The sequence below is a fragment of the Octopus bimaculoides genome, chromosome 3 (genome assembly GCF_001194135.2).
Source record: "Octopus bimaculoides isolate UCB-OBI-ISO-001 chromosome 3, ASM119413v2, whole genome shotgun sequence".
In the NCBI taxonomy this organism is placed as follows: domain Eukaryota; kingdom Metazoa; phylum Mollusca; class Cephalopoda; order Octopoda; family Octopodidae; genus Octopus; species Octopus bimaculoides.
Window position 1 is genome coordinate 131,623,433 of NC_068983.1, and position 11,741 is coordinate 131,635,173.

Sequence of the window (11,741 nt, forward strand, 5' to 3'; positions counted from 1 at the left end):
ACCATATTTGAACTTTGTCAGACCTTTCCGACATCTGATGAATAGCAAAGTACGCCAAAGACCAAATAATACTTGCAAGTGTTTCGAACGCAACGTAAATAAAATAGAAGCAGTAGAATTCGTGAAACTATTGACAGTCTGCGTTGATAAATAGTAAATAAAAAATAGTTACAAACTAAAAGAAGTTAGTGAGGAAGGGGAAAGAGAGCAGTAATATTTCAGTCAGGATCGTTCATATCGTTCTTCGTTAGTTCATCTATTAGCTCCACAGAAAGCTAACTTATTCCGTACCTTCCTTCAAAGAAGCCTCGTTAACGCTAACGACTTATGTTTTATTGCGACAATAATTTCAATTTATTCAATAGTCATTCTGGATCACTACATTATGCATGTTATCCTGCACTTAACTATATATATATATATAGATATTCAGCTCTGGATCGTAAGGTTGTGAGTTCGATTATCAGCCGCGCCTTATTTCACATTGCTCCGGTCCACACAACTGGCAAAAATGATTTGTATACGTAATTCAAAGGGCCAGCCTTATCCCATTTTGAGTCACCCTGAATCTCCCTGAAAACTACGTTAAGGGTACGCGTGTCTGTGGAGTGCTCAGCCACTTGCACATTCATTTCACGTGCGGACTAGTTCATTAATCGGATTAACTGAAACACTCATCGTCTTATCCGACGGAGTGTCAGTTATGTATATATATATATGTATATGCACATGTGTATATGTGTATGTTTGGATGCATGTCGGTGTATCACGTAGAAGGGATCCAATTTCTTTAACTTATAGGAATTTGGGGGAATTTCATAATTGAGACCGTTCCTATGAAAAAGTATTTTCTTACTATCCGTCATATGATTAGACAAATTTCGGCACTTGTTCCGTCTTCTCGAAACCTGCATGAATGATTTTATATTCAATGAAATGGAACTCAGGATGTAATCCGACCAAATTATAAATACTGACTGAAAGGACATTTAAACTGACTCTTAACTAAATCCACTGTAATTTACTCAATCTTCTAATGACGGCCATCTATCTAATCAGTAAGTTTGACGTAGCTTTAAAAGAAAATTTGTCAGAAATACGTTTGAATAATGAAGACGCTCGGTTTATTATACACAATTATTCCATTCTATAATCTATCGCTATGCATCCAATTATCCGCTGAGTTTATAAATTGGATCATATTAATAAGTTTATAATCTCCCACATTAAAAGATTGTAACACACACATACACCCTACCACAATTCAATACGGTCATTCCTATAATTCGTTGGAACTTATTTCTAAATTATTCACACTTGTTGCTATATCCATCGGCTTAAGTCCAGAAATATCACTTCGAAGTGTCTACTTCACTGAATGTAACAGTCTGACAGAAATGTTACATTCAACAAATTCAGTAGATGTTTTAGTTTTAATTCTCTAATTATTTCAACTATCTCTTCCATTAGATTTCCTACTCTAATTACAGAACATTTCATTAATGATTAACTATACGTAATACTTCAATAAAAGTTCCTGTCAAATAAATTCTTCGGAAGATGCTTGGACGTTGCTTCTGGATTATACTCGATAGGGTCAAATATACGAATATATTAGCAGATAATATCTTATCGAACCCAAAATCCTGCAGGATTTGAAGTCAGATAAAGAAAGTTCTAAACTAAATACAATAAAGAACTCTATTTTTCTACATCAATCTCGATACAGTCTTCTATATTTAATTTTTCTGCTCTCGACAAACACACTGAAATCTATATTTCACTTGTGAGGTCATAAGTAATTCATAACATGACTGGAGTTTTCTCCTTTCTTTGTTGAAATAATTAAAATATTTGTTACCTAACATTATTTAGTTCTTATGCTATAATTATTCCTAGTTAGCTATTTTTACTACTGCGTGCATTGAATGCACGTAACAATGATTACATATATCTTTATAGCCTGCTCTGCCACATGCTTACCTTAAAGCACTCTCCCATAAGCTTATTTAGGTACTTGGAACTTCCACAGATTTTTACCTTTCTAACCTATGGTTTATAGTTTTGTCAGAATTGGAAGGGTTCACGAAACTGCTCTACATCTCTATTCCTATTTGTAGCATCAAAATTTCCTATTCTAGTGACCTATTCTAGATATCTCAGCGCGTAGATATTTTCTATTTAGTTCCATTCGAGAAAAGGATTATTGTTAAGGCAAATATCATGTTTAGTTTATATTTATGATTGCACTGTTCAATATCTTAATTTTTATGATAGGGAATGATATGAGGAAGATGTAACTGCTATTCATGGAAGTCGCGTCACTCGTGCACCTGACTATCTCAATGACATGCTGGGCCAGCTTTACTAACAGAGAGCAACGAGAAGGCAATAGAGTGCTTCTTCGTCGTTACTAGGATTACAAGAAGTAGAAGCTAAGGCGGCGAGCTGGCAGAATCGTTAGCACGCCTGGCGAAATGCTTAGCGGTATTTCGTCTGCCGTTACGTTCTGAGTTCAAATTCCGCCGAGGTCGACTTTGCCTTTCATCCTTTCGGGGTCGATAAATTAAGTACCAGTTACGCACTGGGGTCGATGTAATCGACTTAATCTGTTCGTCTGTCCTTGTTTGTTCCCTCTATGTTTAGCCCCTTGTGGGCAATAAAGAAATAAGAAGTAGAAGTTAAATCTCACTTAATAACACCATGAATAATGCAATCCAAGGCAACATATTCCTGGAAAATGGCAGAATGGTCTCGGTTGAAACGTCATTGACCCGACTGGTTCCGACCTAGGGCAGAACGTAGCCAACATGCATTCATGGCACCGACAAAATGTTTTACCTTTGGGTGTAATTGACCACCAGTAACTTTTTTTACTACCAACAGGATTTTTACCAAATACCGTTTCTAGTAAAAACACTACAGAATTTGTCTATGAACATGGGTCAGTATTGTTAAGAGTATACAAATCTTTTCATGCTCTGGGTTAATTGACATATACCCAAGACAACACAAGCTGATGTTCTCTGTGTTGTACTAATAAGCAGTTTCTATGTGGTCAATCGACGAACTAGAAATAGTAACCAAATAGCCCTTATTAAATACTCTACTGTATTGCTTAATGTAGTTCTAGATGCCCTAAGACTGGTGGCCGTTGCAATGCCTTTCATTATAAATCTCGACCTGCACTGACCAACTGTAACTATGAAGTTTCTTACTAAGAAGATACGTTAAATTAACATAGAATATGAGAAATCAGAATAGACAGGCTGATTTAGGGTCGTTAACAAATAGTAGATGTGTTATAAGCACACGAATACCATGGCACAATTCTCGTTTACACACTTTAGGGAATTTATTTTTCTTCTTCAAACATGCAATTTATTGTTGATCTGAATATTTTTATGTTTTTAGAAGTGAAATATTCCAGTTGACTGATTTCACCTTCATACGTACACTCGAAGATGTGACCAAATATGACACACCAACGATAGTCTATTGAAAGTTGCAAAAAATTCATTATCAAAATGTCTACAGTTTATGCCTCGTAAATACTTAGATGTTTTAACGCTATATCAAAACTCAGTATACCTAAATAGAAGTAAGTATTATTTGTAAGTAGTTTATCATATAATAAGGAATTCAACATAATTAACAAGTGCTTCATGTAAACGAAATGGAATTAGGCATAGTTAATGTCTTCATGCGAAAGAAATATTACCTCGAGAAATACATTGTTAATAAACCTACACTACGATACACAATATCAAGAAGTCTAATTATGTGACAACGCTTTTAGTTGAGTAAGTAAACTAGTCAAATTTGAAGTTTGGTTTCATTATAAGTCTTTATCAGCTAAAGTATAACCTTTGCTATTTTTTCTTGATACTGCAGGAACTGACTTACTATATAGAAAGTTTTTAAAACACCGAGAAATCTAGGCCAGATCACACTACATTAAATTGCAAATTACTTCCTCATCTACAAAACGATGCTCTTTCAATTCGTAGCTGAAGGAATGTAATTTAATTTTTGATTATATCATTTAATTGAAGAAATACATGTAACATTGACATCATATCTAATATAGCTGAGGCAGGTGTGGTGTTAAACTGAGGGCCTGAAATGATTGTTTCCAATAGAAAGAAACCTACTGAAATACAACAAAATAGAGGAGGTAGTGTTAAATTGCCTTATATTTTAAACACAGCAACCAAAAATGGGTTCCCCTCATATGACACTAATGCTTAAGGAAAATTCATGACATATGACATGAAATTAAATAACCGCCACTTCACTTTCCAAATTTTGAGTTGTTTGCATCGAGACATGATAGATATGATTAACTCTGAAAAATAATAAACTTAAAGATTATTATTTTTATATACTGAAACCTCTATGGAGGTGAAATATTTCCAATATTTACACCTGAACATCTTCAGGTGACTTATTTCTGGATGTTCATATAGATTCGCACTGGATTAAGTCCGGTACTGTATACACATCCAAAAATACTGCTCTAGTTAAAATATTTCTATTATGTAAAATTTTAGATAAAATGCAGTCTGGTACTATGTGCATATCTAAAAATAAATATCTAGTTCGAACCCAGAGTGGTATACAATATATATAATCTGGTATGAGACTGTACTTGGAATCCAGTGCAGTACTATGTACACATCTGAAAAAAAAAAAGAATCTACTTGAAATCCGGTTTAGTACCAAGAAAAAGACATCTGATGATCGAATATGAAATCGATTGAAAGATGTAAAATATTAGAAAGGTTTCAACGTAAACACAATGATAAAAGTCAGAAAAATTATCTTAACATCTAATTATCTCTAGCATTTTGACATTTAGCAAAGTTTCAATGTTCTAACAAATTTAGAATTTTCTTCGTAATAGAATTATGACTTGATTCTGTAAACATACTTGTTTACAGAAGGTGAATTTTCGGGTATTGATATAGAGATAATTGGGGAAAACAGCGTTTTCATGTTTTGTTAAAAATTAAACTGCTGAAGGGAAAGAAACGTTAGGATTACTATTCCTCATGGATTTTACATTTTAAAACAGTGTGATATGAAATGAGGATAGGTGACTGCTGTTCCTAGCAGACCGATTGTCTATGTAGTCCCTCTTTAAACTAATCATTTTACTCTTTTACTCTTTTATTTGTTTCAGTCATTTGACTGCGGCTATGCTGGAGCACCGCCTTTAGTCGAGCAAATCGACCCCGGGACTTATTCTTTGTGAGCCTAGTACTTATTCTATCGGTCTCTTTTGCCGAACCGCTAAGTGACGGAGACATAAACACACCAGCATCGGTTGTTAAGCAATGCTAGGGGGACAAACACACACACACAAACACACACACATATACATATATATATATACACATATATACGACGGGCTTCTTTCAGTTTCCGTCTACCAAATCCACTCACAAGGCTTTGGTCGGCCCGAGGCTATAGTAGAAGACACTTGCCCAAGGTGCTACGCAGTGGGACTGAACCCGGAACCATGTGGTTGATAAGCAAGCTACTTACTACACAGCCACTCCTGCGCCTATTTCGTTCTCACGATATAGTTTCTGTGTTTAGATTTAATTCACATAAGATGCTCATATTTAAATGATTGTTTTACGGTAACTCTTCAAATATCCTTGAAAATTCTTGAAAAGGAAAAAAAAAAATATTTGCCCAGTCTATCACTAATTACCACTCCAATTTCTTCCACTCAATATTCTTTACTCTCTTATAGTAAAAAACATTCTGAACTCAATTTGAAGAATTCGCTTCTAAGCTTTGCAAAACTTGAGGCTATCACAACACACACATCACCAACCATGCAAAGAGCCTCTACTGCAAGTGGTGGAAAAGCTACACAATTCAAGTTCATAAGAATCTAAACGGTAGTATATGTATTGAGTAAAAGTAAGATACATTAATTTTTTTGATTATATAAATTCATAGGTGTGTTACTGGTGGTCTTCAGGATTAAACTGTTCTTCCAAACTGACTTTTAAAGATTTTGCCGACATGAATATATGTTCTGTAAGGGGCAGTGTTTCACCTGTAATATACAGAAATTGCTGAACGGACTAGCAATAGCAAATAAATGTCCTCGATACAACAATTTATTGTGTTAAAGTAAGGCAGATTGGAAATATGGTTCATCGTATACAATACATACATATATGTTCACGACTGGAACGGATTTTGTCACAAGTATGCTTGACAAGGGCTGAAAAGACATTGAACGAAACGGACAAAAGCTACAATATTTGTAAATTGATTATAAATTTATCAGTCATTTTATTGATATAAATATTACTACAAAAATGTTGTCCTCATTATTGGTGTTTCAGTATGCATGCTGGGGAAAAATGCATAGCAGCACTTTCGTTCGTCTTTACGCTCTGAGTACAAATATCTCCGAGGTCAACTTTGCTTTTCATCCTTTCAAGGTCTAAAAAATAAGTACCAGTTGAAAGTTGGGGTCGATGTGATCGACGCATACCCTCCACCAAAATTTCTGGCCTAGAGCCAAAACTTAGAATCATTATCACTGTAGTAGTTAAGGTGGCGAGCTGGCAGAATCAGTAGCCCACCGGACAAAATACTTCGTGACATTTCGTCCGCCAGTGCGTTCTGAGTTCGACTGTGTCTTGTATCCTTTCGGAGACGATGAAATAATTACCATTTGGTCACTGGTGTCGATGTGATTGACATAACGCCTCTCCCCAAAGTTTTAGACCTTGTGCCAATAATAGAAAAGTTTATTACTGTTGTAGTTGTTTTTGTTGTGTTGCTGTTGTTGGCATTAGTACTTCAAATGTTTAGACATATGTATATCTTAATGAACCGGTATATTACGAAAAGTATGTAATCAATGTAGGGTATATATTTACACTTAGAGATAGAGAAGAATGTGTACACGTTGGTATATACGAGAGGAAGAAATAAGCGTACGCAATCTAGAATTAAAGTATCTGATGCGGCATTTTCTTAATTAAGCCAACAGAGTGATATTAAGAAGACTTGGCTGCTATCTGTTACTAGTTCAACAACTAGGTAGAATTTGTCTTGCTGTTTTCGCAATGCAAGAAATGTTAGAACATCTTCGCACAAGGCCAGCATTTTCGGGAGGGAGGTTAAATCGAGTACACGACCTAAGTGATCATCTAATACTTATTTTATGAAAGGAAAAGTCGACCTCAGCAGAATTTGAACTCAAATCACTTTGAAAACACCGGTTCTCGTCCGATCACCGAAGTTAAGCAAAGTCGAGCCTAGTTAGTACTTAGATGGGTGACCGCTTGGGAAGCCCAGGTGTTGTAAACGTAAAAAAAAATAAATAAAAATAAAAAATAAAAAAGGCGGGGAGCTAGCAGAAACGTTAGGACGCCGGGCGAAATGCTTAGCGGTATTTCGACTGCCGCTACGTTCCGAGTTCAAATTCCGCCGAGGTCGACTTTGCCTTTCATCCTTTCGGGGTCGGTAAATTAAGTACCAGTTACGCACTGGGGTCGATGTAATCGACTTAATCCCTTTGTCTATCCTTGTTTGTCCCCTCTATGTTTAGCCCCTTGTGGGCAGTAAAAAAATAAGAATTTGAACTCAGAATATAAAGAGGGACAAGATGCCGCTAAGCATTTTGTCAAGGATGCTAATGATTCTGCCAGTTCGTCGCTTTAAGAAATGTTAAAACATCATTTGATTGCAAAGGTTGTGCTGTAATCTGTTATCCACTCAAGTAAAAGTTCTAATTTCTAAAACGGTTGGGGTGCTGTAGCTGTATCTAAAACACAGAATATTTTGGAATCCGGAACTTCGCGTATATTATCATAACGCAAGATCAGAAAATTTCACATTGATTTTTAGCCTCCTAATAATTTCAATGAACACGGGCACACATCAGCAAGCGGCATTCGGATCTTAATGGTATAGTTCATTAGGTCGAACGAAATAAGCATGTAATTAAGCATTGACAAATTTCGATATAATGATCTTCGACACCAAGGTAGCTTAAAATAGCGGAGTCTGTTTCTTCTTTTAAATATCCGATGGTGTTGAATATAATGAGAGATTCTGCAGTCATTGCCATCGGAAGCCAGTATACATACATACATACATACATACACACACACACACACACATATATATATATACATATATTTATTTGTACATACATATGTATATGCATATACGTGTATAATACACATACACACATACGTGCAAACACACACACACACGTGTATATATGCTTGTGTGTGCCTGTGCGTGCGTGTGTTTTGTGTGTGTGTGTGTGTGTGTACGTAAGTGTGTGTGTGCGCGCGCGCGCGTGTGTGTGTGCGTGTGTGTGTGTGAGTGTTTGTGATCGTTTTTATACCGGCTTCTGATGGCAATAGGTGTGAAGTCATTATATTTAATGTTATTGAACAGTTAAAAGAAGAACGGCTACTTTAAGTATTGATAGCTAAGAAAACACACATACACACGCACACACAATCTCACACGCACATATGTAATGTATTATGTATGTATGCATGTGTGTGCGCATCTATTTACACATACACATATTCTCAGCAGTAGTACCTGGGGTTACCCTGATGTGATGATATCTAACATATAAACCATACCATGAAGTAACGAGGTATGCGATAAATAAATTTGGAAAGCTTCATTTTCTTTTATCTTTTGGCCAGAAGATAAGGCAATGTCCATGATCCTTTAAAGGTGCTTTCTACGCTGGATAGGGAAATCCCGAAACCAGAATGGTTGTAACAGAGAAGGCTTTAATAAGATACCCAAAATTCCAGGTAGCCTAGACAATTGGCTCTCCCAGAATTGTATCCACGTCATGACCATCATAGTTTAGTTTGATCTTCATAAGTAAAATGTGAAAGCCTCAACTTATCAAGAAAATAAACTATGATTTAATTCTTCATGTCTGTTATTTTTCAGGAGCATATACGTTTTTTTAAATACTGTAATGATTTACATAATTAGTGGAACTGATTAGTTTTCTAATTAAAACCATTTCTCAATATTAATTGCAAGCTTGCATGCACACAATAATGTTTGTTTTTTCTAAGAACCATGAAAATTGCATGTGACCTTCAATATGAAAAATGCACTACTATTCTTTTACTTGTTTCAGTAATTTGACTGCTGCCATGCTGGAGCACCGCCTTCAGTAGAGCAAATCGACCCCAGGACTTATTCTTTGTAAGCCTAGTACTTATTCTATCAGTCTCTTTTGCCGAACTGCTAGGCTACGAGGGCGTAAACACTCCAACATCGGTTGTTAAGCGATGTTGGGGGGATAAACACAGACACACAGACACACACACACACACACACACACACACACACACACACACACACACACACACACACACACACACACACACACACACACACACATTGTTTCCATCTATCAAATCCACTCACAAGGCTTTGGTTGGCCCGAGACTACAGTAAAAGACACTTCTACATGGTGCCAAGCAGTGGGACTGAACCCGGAACCATGTGGGTTCATTTTGCACTGCTTCCAAGATACAAAATTGTGCCTTACAACGTGAAACATGCATTAACTTTTACATATGCAATATGTGTATTTGAATGTGCGTGTTTGTATGTGTGTTTGTGTATGTGCGTGTATGTGTGTTTGTGTGTGTATGTGTGTGTATGTGTTTGTGTGTATGTGTGTGTGTGTGTGTGTGTGTGTGTGTGTGTGTGATTGTGTGTGGTGTGCGTGTACTGAAAAATCCAGAAATTCTCCAGGCGGTAAATCTTCACGAGCAAATTTTATATATTAAGTGTAATGTTTATGTAACCAGCTAACTACACTTTGATTTAAAGATCTTCATGAATTTGTAATTACAATTATTTCATGATTTCATGACTAGCTGTTGTAGGTGAGGCGATCGTTATCGACAGTCTTCCGGGAGGTAATTAATGAATATTAACTTCCTTCAATGAATAATATAAATAAGTATAAAGGTAGTCATAAATCATTAGTGTAATTGAAATTAATTAAAAGTTATTTAATGCAAATGCAATGAAAATAAATTCGTTTTCATATTTAAGCGTAGTCGATATTTTTCAATGGATGCACTTTTCATTTCTATCTTCGGTTGTTCAGATATTCTGTCATGATATTGATACACAGTAATACTTATACTGTTGGTGATTCCAAGGACATGTACGTATATGTTCAATGAGACTTTTGCTGTGGATGCAAAATAACATTGGCTCTTTATGTAATGTCATGTGTTTACATAATATGTGTTTGTCCTAAATATATTTTTTTTCCATCCTGGACGCATTATCCCATTGACTAGTATTCCGATAATGCTGGTAAAACCAGTCTATATTTCGAATTATTGCCCTTGTTTAAAATGGATTTCTCACAATCCAGATGAGTTAAGATAATTTATCGAGTTAAGACATCCCCATTTATTGACTTATGGTACTTTTGTTGTTGAATGTAAATGAGCATCTGTTATTGTTATGTTTAATATTTGTAGCTGTTTGTCACTTTTTGTAATTCTGTAGATATAGAATCTTGGCATCCATTTTCACAACCGTTAAAATTTAAAAAACAATATAATAGACATCGTTATTTCTAGGATTTTGAGTTGAGACATATGGCGACACTTTTTCTTCCGGTATGCTGTGTTGTTTTACTTGTCTTTGCTTTGTGTTCTCCAGCATCTACTGGGAATAGTGGATAATATCTGTTGTTCACTATAATTGTATATGTTCTTGGAGTCGTTCATCGAAAAAATATATCAGCAAGATTGCAGTGCATTTTCTCTTTATTCTCAATACACACACACATGCACGCACGCACGCAAACACACACACACACACACACACACACACACACACACACACACACACACACACACACACACACACACACACACACACACACACACACACACACACACACACACACACACACACACACACACACACACACATTGCGTAGATATCAGATGCTGATAGGATATCATAATTATGTAAATATCGAATCCAGTTAATAACCGACGCTCCGACTCACCGGTGGATCTTTGGTGCGGTGTAAGTATAAGAAAATTAAACAGAGATGGGGATTAAATTAGCAATAGCTGTTTCGGTAGAGCTTTATTTAATGCTACAGTAAAAGATTACATGATAGATTACATAATATTATTATTATACAATTTAAACGATGTACCAGGGACTATACACGCTTGTATATATATATATATTGATATTTTTTTCATTTTTCTTGCGTGCGTGTGTATGGATGCGAGGTGGTTGAGTGTGTGTGTGTGGGTGTGTATGCGGGTATATATATATATTTATATGTATGTATATGTACATATATGTATAGTTTTTGGCGAGTATGTGGGTGAAAATGTGTGTTTCAAGCGAGGGGCTTGCAGTATATACATATAGGCGAATGTACGGATTGGTGTGCTTACGCGAACACTATAGACTTTTCTACTACCTTACCTTTACCCCCTCCCCTCACTTAGCGTTCTATACCTCTTTTGTCTTAATAACGGTCAACCACACAGTAATTTCCCTTTGTTTAACGGTAATTTTTCACAGGAATTTTCAATGGCCCGATAACTGAAGAGATGTTGGCGTGGGTTCCCACCCCGGCATCCGAAACTCGGAGTTTTATCATGGCTACCGAATAGGTGTCACATATTTTTACAGATATATATATATATATA

The 11,741-nt window shown here is 35.9% G+C and overlaps 1 pseudogene; it reads left to right on the forward strand.

The window, feature by feature from the left end:
• Positions 1-7,228: 7,228 nt before the first annotated feature.
• LOC128247483 (5S ribosomal RNA) lies at positions 7,229-7,347 on the forward strand (annotated as a pseudogene).
• The last annotated feature ends 4,394 nt before the right edge of the window (positions 7,348-11,741 follow it).